Source organism: Danio rerio, chromosome 23 (genome assembly GCF_049306965.1).
Source record: "Danio rerio strain Tuebingen ecotype United States chromosome 23, GRCz12tu, whole genome shotgun sequence".
Classification (NCBI taxonomy): Eukaryota; Metazoa; Chordata; class Actinopteri; order Cypriniformes; family Danionidae; genus Danio; species Danio rerio.
The window spans coordinates 42,111,985-42,130,781 of NC_133198.1; the positions used below are offsets into that span (position 1 = coordinate 42,111,985).

Genomic DNA, 18,797 nt, shown 5'->3' on the forward strand with positions numbered 1-18,797 from the left:
GATGTCAATGGTTGTAGGTTTTTGTGTTCAACAGAAAAAGGAAAGTCTTAAAGGTAGCCTATATAATCACTTGAGGGCAAGTAAATAGTAAGTAATGTTTATTTTTTAGGTGAACTATTATAAAGTTTAATATTCAGTAGGACTAAACAATAAATTGTTTAAACATCGATATCGCAATGTGTTTATCTGTAATAGTCCCATTGCAATTATAGCTTATTAATTAAAGATTACAAGGTAAAGATATATATATGTTTTTTAAGTATTTATACAAGGATGACCATGTAATTCGTTTGTTCAATTTCTGTACTCGAATACTGTTAGGCTGCCCACAAAGCACTGTTTATTTCCGTTTTAATTTTTGCTTTGTCGTATTTAAATATGCTTGTAATTTATTTTATTGTATGCAGATGCACTGCATAGAAAAACATCTCGTGAAATTATATTCATATGGCAATTTACTGTATATCGCAGCAAAACAAAATATTGCAGTGTCAGATTTTGTATTTATTTATTTATTTTTCAAATATGGTGCAGCTCTAATATACAGTGGCCAATATTTGAAAACAGTTTTTAAGAATTACCTCATGAAATAAATGGGTGTTGTTGAATAATTTTAGGACAACTTTGATGAAAGGTGAAGATGATCCACTTCAAATGTTGACTACTTTATAATTTTGCTTAGGAAAGACTTGTTTAAGGTTTTTGGGTTATTCGTGGTCTGCTGAATGTAATTTGTCAAATAGGTTGACTTATAATAAGATGGATGAACTGTGAGGTGTATGGTTACGTTTTTCTGATTATTTGCTTAGGGTTTTGTTTAACACTTACTTATTGTTTACAGTTTAACGGAGGTTACTCCCATGTTTCACACAAAGCGTCATTGGGTGTATGTAGTAAAAAGGTAGATATCTTAGAAAGCCAGAACTGATTGAATGTAAGGGAAATTATGACTTCTATCCGTTTGCAGGATATGAATATGAGATAAGTATTCTTGATGTCGACAATTTAGTTTTTTACCTAAAATGCTAGTAAGATTACTAGTAACAGTGGCAGTTTTGATATCAACATTTCCGCTTGTTAAAGATTGATTATGATTTCATAATTTCCAGAAATCAAATTCCTGACATCTAGATCAGGGGTGGCCAACCCTGTTCCTGGAGAGCCACCTTCCTGCAGATTTCAGTTGCAACCCATATCAAACACACCTGAACCAATTAATTAGGACCTGAACACCACGTGATAATTACAGGCAGGTGTGTTTGATATGGGTTGCAACTGAAATCTGCAGGAAGGTGGCTCTCCAGGAACAGGGTTGGCCACCCCTGATCTAGATTTAAATTTAAACTGGTGTAGAAAGCTGTAGAAAGGCAGTGAAAGCCCAGACAGAGACTGAAATCTCTCAGTTTTTCTTTAGCAACCCTCTACCCTTTCTCATTGTAAATGAATATCAGCTGCTTTAGTCCAACATCTACATTAGCAGGATGATGAAGATGAAACCAGGGTGGACATTTCAGCAAGACAATGATCCAAAACACAGCCAAGGAATCTCTCAAATGCTTTCAGAGAAAGAAAATCAAGATGTAGAATGGCCCAGCCAATCACCTGACTTGAATCCAATATTAAATACAAATTATTAATGATCAGATTTGACAGGCGAGACCCACAGAACCATCAAGATTATATTTTTTTTCTCATTCGTCAACCCTTCTTCAATTTTTCCAATTACATCTAATATAACTTCACAAAGCGTACACTAATTTCAGACTGAATTGGTTCTGTTCCATCGCTGATCTCTCTCTCTCTCTCTCTTTCTGTCGCAGTAATTGAGTTTTCCAGCTGCTCTCAAAAGAGACTCTCTGACCTGACCTCACTTTTCCTCGTTTCTAAAAGCTCGAGCTCTCGGCTGGACAGAAGTCAATATTTGGCGACCTCATTGTCACTGTCCCCCCGCTGCATTCTTCAGACGGCCGTGTGTTTGCATGGAAGTGAAGGCTACATCTGAGTGGGAGTCTCGCAGGGACAAGAGCGCATCGATTTTTCCGTCAGTGCTAATAGATTTAGCAGCTCAGTACTGACTCGCGCTCTCTCTCCTCGCTGTGACTCCTGTGAATGATGTTCAAACAGAAGAAGAGTCTTGTGTTTTGATTGTCTAGCGCTGCGTGAAGCTGTACTGTGCGGTGTGTGTACAGTTTGTGCAGATTTCTGGAGGTATCGCATGTGTTTCTGAGGTCGTACAGTCCGTGAAAGCCATGAAAGAGCGCAGGGAACTTTTCTGAAGTGCTAGCAATAATGCATGCTTTTATCTAAACTGTAAAACATTTATGCTTTTGAATTGCATTAGTCTTTCCTCCAACAACTTTTGATGTTGAAACGTTTGAAGAAAGTGACTTTCATCAATATTTTTAATAGTTTAGAGCAGGGGTGTCCAAACTCAGTCCTGGAGTGCCAGCATCCTGCAGATTTTAGCTCCAACTTGCTTCAACACACCTGCAAGGATGTTTCTAGGATGGCTAGTAAGAGCTTGATTAGCTCGCCAGGTGTGTCTGATTGGGGTTGGAACTAAACTTTGCAGGACACCGGCCCTCCAGGGCTTGGACATGCCTAGTGTAAGTTAACATGTACTTGCGAAGTTTCTTATAGTCAGCTAAATGTCTGTTGAAGGAGCCGTATCAGCTGATATTAAGCAGACAGTCTACTAAATGGTAGTGGTGGGCAAAGCGAGGCTTCGTGAAACACTGAAACAGTCGAAACAACTGTGTTGAAGCTTCGAAACGTTTCGAAACACCACTCTACGGTGCCACCTATTGGTCATTTTATTTGTATTACACTGAAACAGCTTCAGCAAAGAACTGTCGAGCAAATTGAGGTATTTAACCCCACTTTGTAGCCTTGAACCTATAAGTGGTTTAGTTGAGCGGTTAGAGTTTGTGATCACCATCCGGTGATAGTAGGTTCGAATCCAGGCTGATTCAATTATTTTTGAAATGCTTTATTACCAGTTGGTAATGCTTTGTTTTTGTATCGTTTTGTTTCAACATTGCTCTGACATCCGAATAAACACCTTGTAAATAAATTTGTATTGTTTTGGTCATAAAACAGGGTTGTTTCTAGATCAGATAAAGTTGTGGCCAGCAGTTAACAATAATTATTTATATTATTAATTACATTTCCCATTGTATTTTATTAACGTCTATCCAAAACCTAAACCCATCACTGTACTGTAAAAATATTAATTATTGTTTTTAATGTTACAGAAATAATGCTAAATTGATGGTGTATCCGCAGCTGTATCCTATCTAGACTACACCATAAAACAGTAACATGATTAAAATACATAAAATCATGGAGAATCATGGAGATGGATACTTGAACTTGACCATGTTAGTCAAATGTAGATTCTCCAGATTTCGAAACGGTTCTGAAATTATCAATGCTTTGAATCGCTTTAGTCACGTGACCAGGTGTTTTGAAACACTTTAGTCACGTGACCTGGGGGTTTCGGATCATACTTCTGTGCAGTGTTTCGAAACACTTGCGCTTCGTGATCTCGACACTGTGTCGAAACGTCAGTGTCACTTCAGCCATCCCTACTAAATGGACCATCAAAATAAAGTGTTACTGCCTAATCTAATGTGAAAGACATTGGCAAACAAGGTTGTTTTTATTTTTTGGTCCACAGAAGTGCTCTTGGAGCTTGATATGACTGCAGTCGAGCTACTAAAGTCACGTGGAAAGTTTTGGCAGTGTTTTTGTTTTGTTGTAACCATTGATATGGTGGACTAGAGAGCTCCAGGATATCATCTAAAATATCTTAATTCGTGTTACGAAGATGAATGCAGAGCTCAGGGGATTGAAATGACATGAGGATGAGTATTTAATAACAGAGTTTTCTTGCTACGAGTCGTTCTTGAAAGATTTGGTCATTTTGAATGAATCTTTTATGTGACTCAAGAACGATGAGTCTTCTCAGAGAGTGATTCGTTCATTTGACATGTCTGCATTTTGCAGTTGGGGGAGCAGATTAGTTCCTTTAGCGAGTGTTCTGTCGTGTTTGAGTCGTTTGTTTATCACATGAAGACACAAGCCAATCATATGTAGTCAGAGCTGGAAAAAGATTTGATCCGTTCACTTTGAGTCCTCGGGTTTGAGTCATCACATACTGTTTCATGATGAACGACCAACTCAAAAATCCCTAGAAAACTTAAAAGGTAAACTAATCATGGGTCCTTCCGGCTCAGACTGTGTGCATTGGTTAAACTTATACAACTCAAACTCCTGAAGACATGTCAGAAGGGGTGAGCTGTGTTAATCATAGACAAAAGACCAAGGTAAACAATGAACGATTCTTTTCTCTTTCTTATAGCATTCAAGTTATGATTTTGTAGTGTGATCTAGGCACAGACGATAAGCGATTTCAAGGTTTATCGGGGTTTGGAAAAATCTATTTTTTTAAATACCTAAAAAGATTTATACCGTTCCTACGGGATATGCAAGTTGTTGGTTTTTTCACCTGTTTTTATGACTATTAAAATGAGTTTTTAGGCCAACAAATGTACAAGATTTTGTAAAAAAAATTCTGTGTCGTTGAAAGTAATGAAGACTGCAGAAGTCAATGATTTAATTTAATTATTAGCTTGATGTGTTTTCAGCTCCAAAATATTTTAAATATTTCTTAAAATAAAATGGGTTGTGTTTAATGGGGAACAAATTGTAGTTTTTTACCAAGACGTTTAAAAAGAACATAATTTAGAGCAGTGAAACAGTGATATTTTTATCCATGGTTATCATACCGTCAGACACCTATACCAGCCTATGTCTAGTGTACACATAGCAACACATATCTATCTATCTATCTATCTATCTATCTATCTATCTATCTATCTATCTATCTATCTATCTATCTATCTATCTATCTATTGAATGAATTAAAAATATTTGTTAGAGGAAAATGTTAAAGCATAAAGCATTTTTACAGGTTATATTTTGTATTTATTTATCATTTGAATTTATCATATAAATTTAAATATATTTAGTTTTTCTGCAATTTATGCTGCGATATGGACAATTTAACCAGATAGCTAGAACACCTCTGTTTGAAAAGAATTCAGTAAGATTGATTTGGATGATTCTGTAGAGGAGAGAATCATACATTCAATCATTTTCCTTTCAGTTTAGTCCCTTTATTAATCAGGGGTTGCCACAGCGGAATGAACCACCAACTTATCTAGCAACCCAACACTGGGAAACAACCTTACACACTCTTTCACACTCATACACTATGGCCAATTTAGCTTATTTAATCCACCTATAGCACATGTCTGTGGACTATGTGTAAACCCACTCCAATAGATATGTAAACTGACCCAGCCGGGGCTTGAACCAGCGACCTTCTTACTCTGAGGCGATTGTGCTACCCACTGCGCCACCTTGACACCCAAAGGTTCTTTTTTAAATTAAAGTAAGTTAAATTATGTTAATCAAATGGATTGTTCACTCAAAAATTACAAATGTTATTTTCACTCACCCTTTACTTATTTCAAACCGTTATGAGTTTCTTTCTCCTGTTAAACATAAACAGAAATATTTAGAAGAATGCTGAAAACCTGTAACCATTTTTTTACAATGAAAGTCAATGGTTACAGTTTTTCAGCATTCTTTCAAACATCTTCTTTTGTGTTCAACAGAAGAAAGAAAATCTTAAAGGCTTGAGAACCACTTCAAGAGTAAGTAAACTTTCTTTTTTGGTTGAATTATTCCTTTAAATGTAGAGTTTTTCTTCTCACTTGTGTGTTGTAATTCTCTCATCTGCCCATATGAGTCACTATCATCCTTAAAAACAATGCCCACTGATTGGTTTGAACAACAAAGATAAGATGGGAGTACTTACAAAAAAAAAAGAGCTGTTTGTTTTTTAGCTTTCCTGTATTTGTTTATCCCCTCCTCTCCGCTTCTGTCGTCATCAGATTTTCCTTCATGCTTTATGTAAATCTTCTACTTGCTCGCAGGCGAAAGTCTAGAAAAACATAAAACTATGGCCGACGTTCTCAGACATGTTTCAGATGCAAAAGGATGTGATTGTAGACTTTTACAATGCACATAAGGGCTGTTTCATTGCTTATGAAACTTTTGGCACAGCCTGGGTTTTATTACACCAGGGAAATGCAACCCCCCCTCCTCCTTTTTTTGTGAGCCTCTTAATGCAGGCCCTTGTAAAATGCCATTATGCGTAAAGATGATTTCTATGTGGGAACTGCATGACTCTCTTTGATGTATTATCTTGCAGATTACCAGGATCTAATCTCAGCCAATCCTCATATAGCTACTTAATTTTTGGTCATTAATTCACCAAAACAGCTGCAAACACACTAACAAATATTTGAGTAATTAGAAAAATTGCTTGGTTTTGTAAAAATAAATGAATAAATTTCCCATTATTATTATTATTTACACATTTACGTATTTATTTATCATTTGCAGTATTTCTAGATTTTTCAGCATTTCTGTATTTAGCAATTTCCAGTGCTTTAGTTTGATTTACATTAATTGTTTTTATATTATATTTAATAATTCATTCATTCATTCATTTTGCTTCGGTTTAGTTACTTTATTTATCAGGGATCACCACAGCGGAATGAACCGCCAATTTATCCAGCATATGTTTTACGCAGCGGTTGCCCTTCCAGCTGCAACCCAGTACTGGGAAACATCCATACACACTAATTTACACATACACTATGGCCAATTTAGTTTATTTAATTCACCTACTGCATGTCTTTTGACTTTGGGGAAAACCGGAGCACCCGGAGGAAACCCACATCAACACGGGGAGAACATGCAAACTCCACACAGAAATGCCAACTGACCCAGCCGGGACTCGAACCAGCGACCTTCTTGCTGTGAGGTGACAGTGCCAACCACTGAGCCACTATGTCGCCCTATATTTTTTGTTATATTTATATTTATTTTTCTTAAGGTTTGTCCATATTTGACCCAACATTGGGTCTAATTTGACAGTTTACAGCTTATTTCTGCATGTTTTCAGCAATCCCATATTCAGCAATTTCCATTTCTCATTATCACAATGTTTTAGTTTGATTCTTATTAAAAATTTTATAATTCTCAACTTAATGTTAACAAAATAAGTTTTAGTCTGCTTCATTATTCCTCATAGCATATGCAGTTATTGAAGTTGAGAAACAAATATCCAATGTCCCAGGACAGAATATCGGCAGCGTAACCAACTGTAGCCATTTAAAGTGGGTGTTCAGGCTGGTTTAAATAGGAGAAAGGAAGCTCAAACGGACCTCTTGATACTGTAAAGCCCTTCTGGGTTCCTTCCTTCCTGTGTTTGAGATGTCAGCCTTTGAATGGGGTCATAAAAAGAGCCCCAAAATGCAGAAGTGCCTTCACAGCTACTTAAAACAACCGTATATTTCAATGCATTCCAGCCTGACGCAAACACACATCTAGAAAATGTGTCCTTAAAGGAGGAAACTACAGGCTCTTGCAGTGAATTAGCTGGAAATAACTAGGACTGACTTTAGAAATACTGATAGAAGGGGTTTAACTTTCAGAAAGTTTTGACTGGAAACCTCAGGAAATCACAACTATTTTGGACATGCTGGATATAGTAATAAAATCCTGATTTGTGGAATTTTCTAGCTATTAACGTTTAAAGGGATAGTTCACCCAAAAATAAAAACTCACTCAAAGTTTTATCAAATTTAAGATGGTTACAACAGTGAGTTTCTTTGTTCTGTTGAGGATAAAAGAAGATATCTTGTGGTATTGAAAATATTCAGTAGTCTTTAATATCCAGGTAGAAAACAATTGTTAAAAAAAAAAAAGTTACTGCCTTTAAGTTGAATTAAATTAACTTTACAAGTCTTTTAAACTTACATAAAACTGTGAAATCTCTTATAACTTAAAAAATTCAGTTCAGTTAGTTAAAGTAGCACTTTTTATGTCTAATTCCATTTATAACTTGATGTTCTGTTTTGTTTTTGTCAGTGTAATTTGTATGAAATATGGCTACTGGTTTCCAGCATTCTTCAAAATATATTGTTTTGTGTTTCTACAAAACAAAGAAGCTCAAATAAGTGGAGAAGGAATAAATAATGACAGAATTTACATTTTTGGGGTTAACTGCCTTTACATTGGATTTTAATATGTAACCTATACACTACCGATCAAAAATATGGAGTCAGTTTTTTTTTTTTCTTCATGTTTTACTCCTTAAAGAACACTTCTGTTTATCAAGGCAGCATTAATTACTGTAAGTATAATGTTAAAAATAAATTTAAAAAAATTAAATAACTGCTTTCTTATTGTATGTTGTTTTAAATGAAATTTACTACAGTCATTATTGCTTTTATTACTATTACCATTAATAATAATAATAATAATAATAATAATAATAATAATAATAATACAAACAATAATAATTATTTAATACATTTTTTATTCAATACAATAACAATATTAATTATTATTATTAGTATTATTATTTTTATAGTAATGATAATAATAATAATATTAATAGTTAATATTAGAGTGATTTCTGAAGGATCATGTGACTGAAGACTGCAGTAATGAAGCTGAAAATTAATCTTTAAATCACTGGAATAAATTATTAAATTAAAATATAAACTACTTTTGAACAGTTATTTTATAATGCAATAACATTTCACAATTTTACAATTTGTACTGTTTTTGATTAAACAAACGCAGCTTTGGGGAGCAAGTAAAGCTTATTTTAAAATAACAATCTTACTGACCCCAAACTTTTGCCGGGTAGTGTACAGTATATACAGTACATTCATTTAGCCTGGGCGAAGGAGGTCAGAATTCACTCATTCATTGTTAGATGTTAATAGAATTTAAAGGAAATAATCTCTTCGAAAGCTTTAGGAAAAAATGTCAGCTCTAAATTCTGAGGAAAAACTCGAGATGAAATGGAAAATTCTGTCAGAATTATGAGGGGGAACTAACAATTTTGAGAAAAAATTCAAATTTTTGACTCAAACTCCAACTAGAAAAGCTGAACGCTAAAAGAATTCTGAAAAAACAAATTTTAAAAATATGAACAAAACTGTGGACTTTACTTTTTTAATCAGAAACTATTTGAATATGTGAAATGTCCAAATTTTGAGAAACTCAGAGAGTTAGATTGTAAGGGGTAAAAAAATGTGAAATGTGAACTCTGAATTCTGAGGAAACTGTTGAAATTGCAAAAAATAAAGTAGAAAACATTCAGAATTTATGAGTTTGACAAATTTTTTTCTATGAAGTCTCTTTACAAAAGTTTGACATTTGTCTTTTTTAGAATTTGCATGAATATTTTCTGATCAAACAAAATAAGCGAATTGTGAAGATTAAAAAAGGCTGCGTAGGAAAAAAATATTTTATTTTAATAATATTGAATTGCGGGACAAACCCTCAATTTTGTTAGAAAACATTCAGATCTGATGAGTTTGTTTCTTTTTAATTTTATTTATTTATTTACGAAATGTCTTTTCATTCATGATTTTAGCTTATTATTTATTTTAATTTGAGTTATTCTAAGATGAACTCAATGAAAAAAAATCTTAAAATAAAAAATATAAAATTAAGTTAAAAAATTCTGACTAAATTATGAGGATAAAAAAAAAAATTTAAGATATAAACTCTGGGGGAAAAAAAGAGTTGAAACATGTAAATTAAATTAAAATAAATCAGTAATATAGTACATTTTTGGTAGTTTAACAACTATGACTCCTCACAACAACAAAATTTAGATTTACATTTGATATGTCACTAATTCTCCACTCTGCATTAATTTTGTATAAGGTCATGTAACACTTCCAGAGTCTGCTTCAGTAAGACCTTTCACATGTAAAAAATCCTTTTCACTGAAAGCGCCTGCAACACTCAATCCAGGGTTGAGCAAAGCAAATAGAAACGAAACACTTATGCATTGTTTTTGTGATCTTATATCACAATTGGGGGGCATTTGGTGCGTGTTTTCTCTGCTCCTCAGCACTTCTCTTTATCAGACGTTGACACAACGGCTCTGTCCCGCTCTTTCACAGTTTGATAACAATATGCTTTTGACCTTTTTTTTTTTTTTGTAGTCTTCGTTTGCATGCATTTCGATGGCCCATCAACCTACAGGCTGGAGACGGCCTCTAATGTAATTAAGTTGTCTGGTCAATGGCGATATGGATTTTCTTTTCCCCCTATATGAGCATCTTTCAGCCTTGGTAGAAAAATCAAAATATTGATATGTTCCAAGAGACCGGAGTGTTCAGCAAAGTGGCTCTTTTATGTTCGTTTTTGCTCAGGTAAACATTTAGAAAAGGAGGACGACGCTTCTGCCTCTTCAGACAGCGGTTTTCATTAAGAACAGGAGGATGAAATTACATATATAGTTGAAGTCTGAATTATTAGCCCTCCTGTCAAATTTTCATTCTTTTTGCAAAAATTTCCCAAGTCCTTTTTAACGGAGAGATTTTTTTTCAACATATTTTTAATAACTTATTTGTAATTTATTCATTTGGACTTTGCCATGATAGCAGTACATAATATTTCACTGTAGCTATGATGCAAGATATTAGTATTCCAGTTGGATAATAGAGGGTATTTAAAAGGGATAGTTCACCCCAAAAATGAAAATTCACACACTGTTTAGTCAAAATTAAGATGGTTACAAAAGTAAGTTTCTTAGTTCTAAAAGAAGATGTTTTGAAGAATGTTGAAAACCAGTCATTAACATCCATGGTAGGAAAGAAACTGTAAAAATAATTCAAAAAACAAATAAGTTGCTGCTTTGCAAGTCATTTTTAACTTAAAAAAGGAAGTTGAAACAGTTTAGTAAATTGAAGTAGCACATAAAACATACATTGTCATGGCTAATACATTATATCTCTTGATGTTTTCTTTCAATATAAGTTAAAAATTACTGGTAAATTAATTTGATTCCACTTTTTTTGCAGTAAATATGGCTACAAGTTTCCAACATTCTTCAAAAGATCTTCTAATTTCTAATAACTCATTTATTTATTCTTTGCCATGATAACAGTACAAAATATTTCATTAGAAATTTTGCAAGATACTAGTATTCAGTTTAAAGTGCAGTTTTATTCTGTAGCCAATTGGGGGGAAAGATGATATTTAAAGAGATCGTTCACCCAAAATGAAAATGTGCACACTGTTTAATCAAAATTAAGATGGTTAAAAAAGGGAGTTTCTTTGTTTTTAAAGAAGATATTTTGAAGAATGTTGTAAACCGGTCATTAATATCTATGGTAGGAACCCAAACTGTAGTAAAAAATAAATAAATAAATAAAAAGGTACTGCTTTGCAAGTCATTTCAACTTGCATAAAAATGTTAAATCTCTTATAAAATAAGGTGAAACAGTTTAGAAAGTTAAAGTAGCACAAAAACATACATTATCATGGCTAATGCGAGCTATAACTTGACGTTTTCTGTCAATGTAAGTTAGAAATTACAGGTATTTGTAATTTGATTCCAGTTTTTTTGCTGTAAAAATACTTCAAATATCTTTCTAATTTGTAATACCTCATTTATTTATTCTTTGTCATGATGACAGTACATAATATTTTTCTAGATATTTTGCAAAATATTAGTATTCCAATCAGAAAAAAAAAGGATATTTAAAGGGATAGTTCACCCCAAAAAATTAAAAATTACACACAGTTTAATCAAAATCAAGGTGGCTACAAAAGTGAGTTTCTTTGTTCTAAAAGAAGATATTTTAAAGAATGTTGAAAACCACTAGTCTTTAATATCCATGGTAGGAAAGAAACTGTAAAAAATATTAAAATAAATAAATAAACTACTGCTTTGCAAGTCATTTCAACTTAACAAATGAAGTTGAAACAGTTTAGTAAGTTGAAGTAGCACATAAAACATACATTGTCATGGCTAATACATTATATCTCTTGATGTTGTCTTTCAATATAAGTTAAAAATTACTGTTAAATTAATTTGATTCCACTTTTTTTGCAGTAAATATGGCTACAAGTTTCCAACATTCTTCAAAATATCTTCTAATTTCTAATAACTCATTTATTTGTTCTTTGCCATGATAACAGTACAAAATATTTCATTAGAAATTTTGCAAGATACTAGTATTCAGTTTAAAGTGCAGTTTTATTCTGTAGCCAATTGGGGGGAAAGATGATCTTTAAAGAGATCGTTCACCCAAAATGAAAATGTATACACTGTTTAATCGAAATTAAGATGGTTGAAAAAGTGAGTTTTTTTTGTTTTAAAAGAAGATATTTTGAAGAATGTTGTAAACCGGTCATTAATATCTATGGTAGGAACCCAAACTGTAGTAAAAAATAAATAAATAAATAAAAAGGTACTGCTTTGCAAGTCATTTCAACTTGCATAAAAATGTTAAATCTCTTATAAAATAAGGTGAAACAGTTTAGAAAGTTAAAGTAGCACAAAAACATACATTATCATGGCTAATGCGAGCTATAACTTGACGTTTTCTGTCAATGTAAGTTAGAAATTACTGGTATTTGTAATTTGATTCCAGTTTTTTTGCTGTAAAATACTTTAAATATCTTTCTAATTTGTAATACCTCATTTATTTATTCTTTGTCATGATGACAGTACATAATATTTTTCTAGATATTTTGCAAAATATTAGTATTCCAATCAGAAAAAAAGGGGATATTTACAGGGATAGTTCACCCAAAAAAATTTAAATTTACACACTGTTTAATCAAAATTAAGATGGTTACAAAAGTGAGTTTCTTTATTTTAAAAGAAGATATTTTGAAGAATGTTGAAACATCTATGGTAGGAATCCAAACTGTAATAATTGAAAATAATAAATACAAAGTTAATTCTTTACAAGTCATTTCAACCTGCATGAAACTGTTAAATCTCTTATAAAATAAGTTGAAACAGTTTAGAAAGTTAAAGTAGCACAAAAACATACATTATCATGGCTAATGCGAGCTATAACTTGACGTTTTCTGTCAATGTAAGTTAGAAATGACTGGTAAATGTAATTTGATTTTAGTTTTTTGCAGTAAATATACTTCAAAATATCTTCTAATTTCTAATAACTAATTTATTCTTTGCCATGATGACAATACATAATATTTTGCTATTTTGCAAGATATTAGTACTCAGCTTAAAGTGAAATTTAAAGGCTTCATTGGATAACATGGGTTTGATTCCATTAGAATCAAAATATTTTAAAAAGTAGATATTTAAAGGGATAGTTCAACCAAAAAATAGAAATGTACACACTGTTTAATCAAAATCAAGATAGTTAAAAAAGTTAGTTTCTTTGTTCTAAAATAAGATATTTTGAAGAATGTTGAGGCTAATCATTTAGTTTTCAGCTGTAAATCAATGATGTTTGATTATTGGTGCTCATTGTGTTTGGATTATTTGGGGGTTCTGTTGTGAAGCTTGTGTTTTGGCGCTTGTAAATTTTATGTTAATGTCTTTAAGGGAGGCAGGAACGGCTGTTTTGATATGCAAATGTGAGATTTAAGGACATCGGGAGGAGCTTGAGCGTCATGTTGAGGGTCATTTTATTTAGTTTGCTTGAGAGCTGGATCTTAACATGAATATGCTTGTGTTATCATTTTAAGATTTTGTTTTTTGTGAAAGAATGACACATGCTTTTAAATATGTTATGTTTTTTAACATAAACAACATTTTTAGTTTAAATTAGTTTAAAACTTTAATAATGATACCTAAACTCAAACTGCACCAAATACATACAAGAAAGAAATATAATAATATTTATTCATTCATTCATTCATTTTCTTATCGGCTTAGTCCCTTTAATAATCCGGGGTCGCCACAGTGGAATGAACCGCAACTTATCCAGCACGTTTTTTTTTTACGCAGCGGATGCCCTTCCAACCGCAACCCATCTCTGGGAATATTTATTAAACATTTAATATAATTATAATAATAATAATTATTATTATTATTATTATTATTATTATTATTATTATTATTATTATTATTATCATTATTATTATTATCATCATCATCATCATCATCATCATTATTATTATTATTATTATTATTATTATTATTATTATGAATTATTATTTTTTTATCGTCTTCATTATCTTCATAATATTAGCATTTTGAAAGAGATAAAAGCTGCCTGCATTTAAATACAATACTTATTAGGGGGAAAAAAAAAGAAAAAAAAAGAACTGACGACCCACATTTAAAAAATTTCATACAAAAAAAAAATGTTTATCAGAAAGTAATCACTTTTTCAAGTGTACCAAACCATTCTACATGTGCTTAAATTAAAATACCATTTAATATCACAAATTGTACTTTTGTTGCAGTTTATACCCCTCACAATAGTTTTACCAATCACATCTAAGTAATCTAGCTATTTTAATACTCCTATGTATTTTTATAATTTAATTAAATGTATTTATTATTGTCTAATTATTTCAGGGATCTCTCTCGGGATGTGAATGGTATTTGCTCTCTTACTGATGACGTTCTCAGCTCTTGATTTGTCAGATGTGTGTTTTGTGTTGACAGTTGTGTTGTTTTTGTCTCTCCTGCCTGTCAGGAAGCATTACAATGTGACGCCTCTTTTGTTCTTCTTCTGCCGGTTTTAAAACACTTCCACGGGGGTCGAAAAATAACTATAATTTTTTTAGCCGATGAATGTGCTGCTTAAACCCCCATAAAAGTCCTTAAAAGGACAAAGAGGTGCTGTCGCAGAAATGTCATTTGTGATGGACACTTTTTTGTTTTGTTTTGTTTTGTTTGGGGAAGACCCATTGAGAGAAATACAGTGCCACAAACCTCCTATTGTTATTCAATGACTTTATGTAAAACATCGGAGCCATTGTTCTCTTTTATGTCCCTGAAGGTGTGATGCAAATAATTGTAAGGAGAAGGTACTATTATTAGTTGAGTTCATTTATGGGCTCCGGGGTTTATTGTTGAGGGATTCTTCTTTCATCTGGGTCAAGAATTTAGTTTTCCGGTAACAGAAATGGGGGTCGGGGGGTTCTGAGTTTCTGAGGCCACTAATTCTGAGTGGACTGCAAAAAAATGCCAAAATACAGGCATTGCAGATATGGAAAATGGAAAATAAAAATAATAATAAAGTATTAAATACAAAGAATTACTAATTGTAAAGTTGTATTGCTGTAAATTGAGAACATTATTATTATATATCATTATTATAAAGTAGAAACTATTTTGCTTAGTCCTCCTTTACATTCAGTCAGTTTCTAAGACAGTCCAGTCTGTTGACATTATCGGGGGACAATGTGGACCTTTTCCTTTAAATGATGTGAGAATCTGACGGCAATTCGTAACTTTTTAATTTAGTGGCTTCGGTTTAGGCAGGTTTGTTGCTAAGAAACGTGCACACACACGCAACGCGCGCAGAACAGGGCAGCCGGAGCAACTCCCTCCAGATTCAACACACATGATCGCGTTCATAAAATTTGCTTAAACTAAGCGTTCTAAAGTATTACTGTATTTCACAAGGATTCTGACACAACAAAGCGAAGCAGACGCTTTACAAAAGTTGCGTTAACGGGGGAAACATGTCAAACTTAATGAAACATTGGAGTGCGCATGCTGAAAGGCAGAAGAGTGCGACTTCATCTAGCACAGGGGTCGGCAACCCGCGGCTCTAGAGCCGCATGCGGCTCTTTAGCGCTGCCCTAGTGGCTCCCTGGAACTTTTTCAAAAAATGTTTGAAAATGGAAAACGATGAGGGAGGTAAATATATTTTTGTTTTAATATGGTTTCTATAGGAGGACAAACAATCTTAACGTTTTCCAATGCTGTAAAAGTGTGTAGAATATTTATTTTCAACATTTCTGTCAACAAAGATTTGCGTCATAGCCTGCGACACACGTTTCTATCAGCAGGGCGGGATGCCAGGCAGGTAGCTGTTGTAAACAAACCGGCGGCTGTGTGATGCGCCATGGAGCGCAAGCTGTCTTTGCCAAAGATGTACAGCGGGGCACGCTTTCTCATTTTCCCTCCCTGAGAGAATTCAAAGAAGCCCATCCCGATCACTAACTCAACGGTGATTATTTACAAGGTGCGATCGTTGATATGCAAACTGCATTTGGGAGCAGATTTTGCGAGTTGCGAAAGGAAAAAACGAGACTGTCTTTCCTTGACACACACCCCTGAAGATTGACCCTTCCTTGTTGAGCACATTCCCAGGAATGACTCGAGCTGATCTTGAAATGGAAATGGCAGGCTGCGTTTTATTGCACTGTTTGTTGCCCAGATAAGGGGCACATTGTGCACGTTCATTTTGATGTTGTTTTTTTGAATCCTCAAAATAAAAAAAAACATTTAAAAAATCTGATTTCTTTATTGCATTTCTTTAATTTCATCAAAGCAAAACATAATGCAATAATATTGTAATGAAGTTAAACTTGATCATTAAACATAATTCATTAATATTGTAATGAAGTTAAACTTGAACATTAAACATAATTCATTAATATTGTAATGAAGTTAAACTTGATCATTAAACATATTTTATTAATATTTTAATGAAGTTAAACTTGATAATTAAACATAATGCATTAATATTGTAATGAAGTTAAACTTGATCATTAAACAATTCATTAATATTGTAATGAAGTTACACTTGAACATTAAACATAATTCATTAATATACTGTAATTAAGTTAAACTTGAGACGGCATCGTAGAACAGAGTAGTCACGTGGCGCGTCATTCTCTACAGGATGCACTGCAGGGAAATGAACATTTAATCATGAAGGCTCAGTATGTATTTGTAGCCAACGAAGTCATTTTTATAGTAGGCTAATATAGCTAATATAAATACATACAGCATGTGTTGCCATCATTATAAGGCTTATATAAAGCTTTTAATTTTTTGCGGCTCCAGACATATTTGTTTTTGTTTTTTTTGGTCCAATATGGCTCTTTCAACATTTTGGGTTGCCGACCCCTGATCTAGCACTTTCTGATTACATTTACATGGACACCAATACTCCGATTTTAATATGAGATAATACTCCAGTCTACCATGTAAGCAGCGATTTTAATTACCTTAAAGGACCACCGAGTCATGAAATGCGGAGGTTTTTCTTTCCGTTCGCCATGCGGTATCAAATTCCATCAAAACAAAAGTCGAAAGTTAAAAATGAAACACCCAAAATTGCACGAATCTCTGGAGGAAACGCTGGATAACCTGGTAATGAGACATTATTATTTTATACAGAAACTTGACTTCAAAAAGTGCTTCCTTGGTCTTATCCATATTTCTTTGTATGTTGAACACACGTCGAGTACAACAGGAAGTAAAAAAAAAACCTGCAACTGCGTTAACAGCGTTAATTTTTTAACGCATCAAATATTTCAAATTAATCGCATGAGTTAATGCACTAATTTTGCAGCACTAATTATTATATAATAAATAATTGTTTATTTTGTGCAATATTTGGTTTATCTTACATTTTAATAAATCCAGGTCAGAATAAGAGTGTTAATTATCTTTAAACATAAATAAACCAAATATACACTGTAAAAAATAGCTGTTATTAAACAGTTTCACTATTTAGTAAGCGTTGTCCTTTTGTTTATGGTTGTGGAGTGCTTTATGGGATGTTGATCTCTGCCCTGGCGACTTTTGATGTTGAAAAATCAACTCGACAGTTTAGCAAAGGGACTTTTATTGACATTGTAATAGTTAAAAATAATATTTTATTCATCCCTTATTTATAATTATAATTATTACAATTATAATATCGTAAAAAAAATAAATATAATGTAGAAGAAATAATATGTAGAGAGAAATAAGTCTGTAAAATAAAAGAAAATGTACTGGCAGTTTATTACAAGCTTTTTCTACCATAATATAGACAGCACCAATGCAGACAATATATCACATTCAACTATTAAAAACATTAATAAAAGACTTTTTTCCAGCTTTTCAAAGTTAAAAGTTATCGGAAGAAAGATCAAGGTCCCATAATGCAATTCAAAAGCAGAAGTAAACGGGGAAATAAAAACAATCATGCTAATTTACATTATTTCACTCATAATTTAGGATAGTTTGTTAAAGTTGATAAACGTAATGAAAAAAATGGACTTCTCGCCTCTGAGCTGTAAGTTTTAACATGCCAGCTGCATATGAACACGTATGTTTATTCTAACATGTGTGTTTTCAGGGCGCTTGTAAATACAATCTGCTTTGTCGTTGAGTTTTGGCCTCAGACGTGACTTATTTTCCTCCAGTCAGCAGATTTTGTTGTGTTGGCCAAGTCAAAAGCTCATAGCTCGCGCTCTTTGTTTTCACTGCCGTTTGGGAAAAATGTTTGGTGATCCTCCCACAGGAAAGATGGCTTTATTTGGCCATTGTGATGCTGCACAGTAATGGGATCAAATGCAAATGGGATCTAATGTCAGAGGAGACTCCAGCTGAAGATGATGGATATCATCTCAGACTTTTTGAGAATCTCTGCTGTCCCAGTGGGCACCTTGAAGTCAAAACAACATCAAAAAGACATGTCAAAAACACATTAAAAAAAAAAAAAAACCTACATACAAACACACAAACACACACACACACACTGATATATATGAGCGATATCACACGAGTAGCAGTGCGATATGGCTGTATATCAGCACTGGTGGGAGGCGTGCGTTGGCGCCCCACCAGTGCTGATATACAGCCATATCACACTGCTACGAATGTGATACTACATTTATACAATAGTTCGACAACACAATCTTGTATATAAAAAAAAGATAGTAAAACATGGAAAGTC

General features: G+C 33.1%; 1 long non-coding RNA gene across 4 annotated transcripts in view; it reads left to right on the forward strand.

Moving 5' to 3' along the window:
• The window catches only part of LOC141380553 (uncharacterized), an 80,667-nt gene that overhangs the window by 1,600 nt on the left and 60,270 nt on the right, over positions 1-18,797 (forward strand). Inside the window, exon 2 of one of the 4 annotated variants that reach the window (XR_012398703.1) lies at positions 5,685-5,723. The exons of the other annotated variants lie outside the window; for them this stretch is intronic. This is a non-coding gene — a long non-coding RNA (uncharacterized lncRNA). The remainder of the gene's footprint in view (positions 1-5,684; positions 5,724-18,797) is intronic. 4 annotated transcript variants of the gene reach the window in all.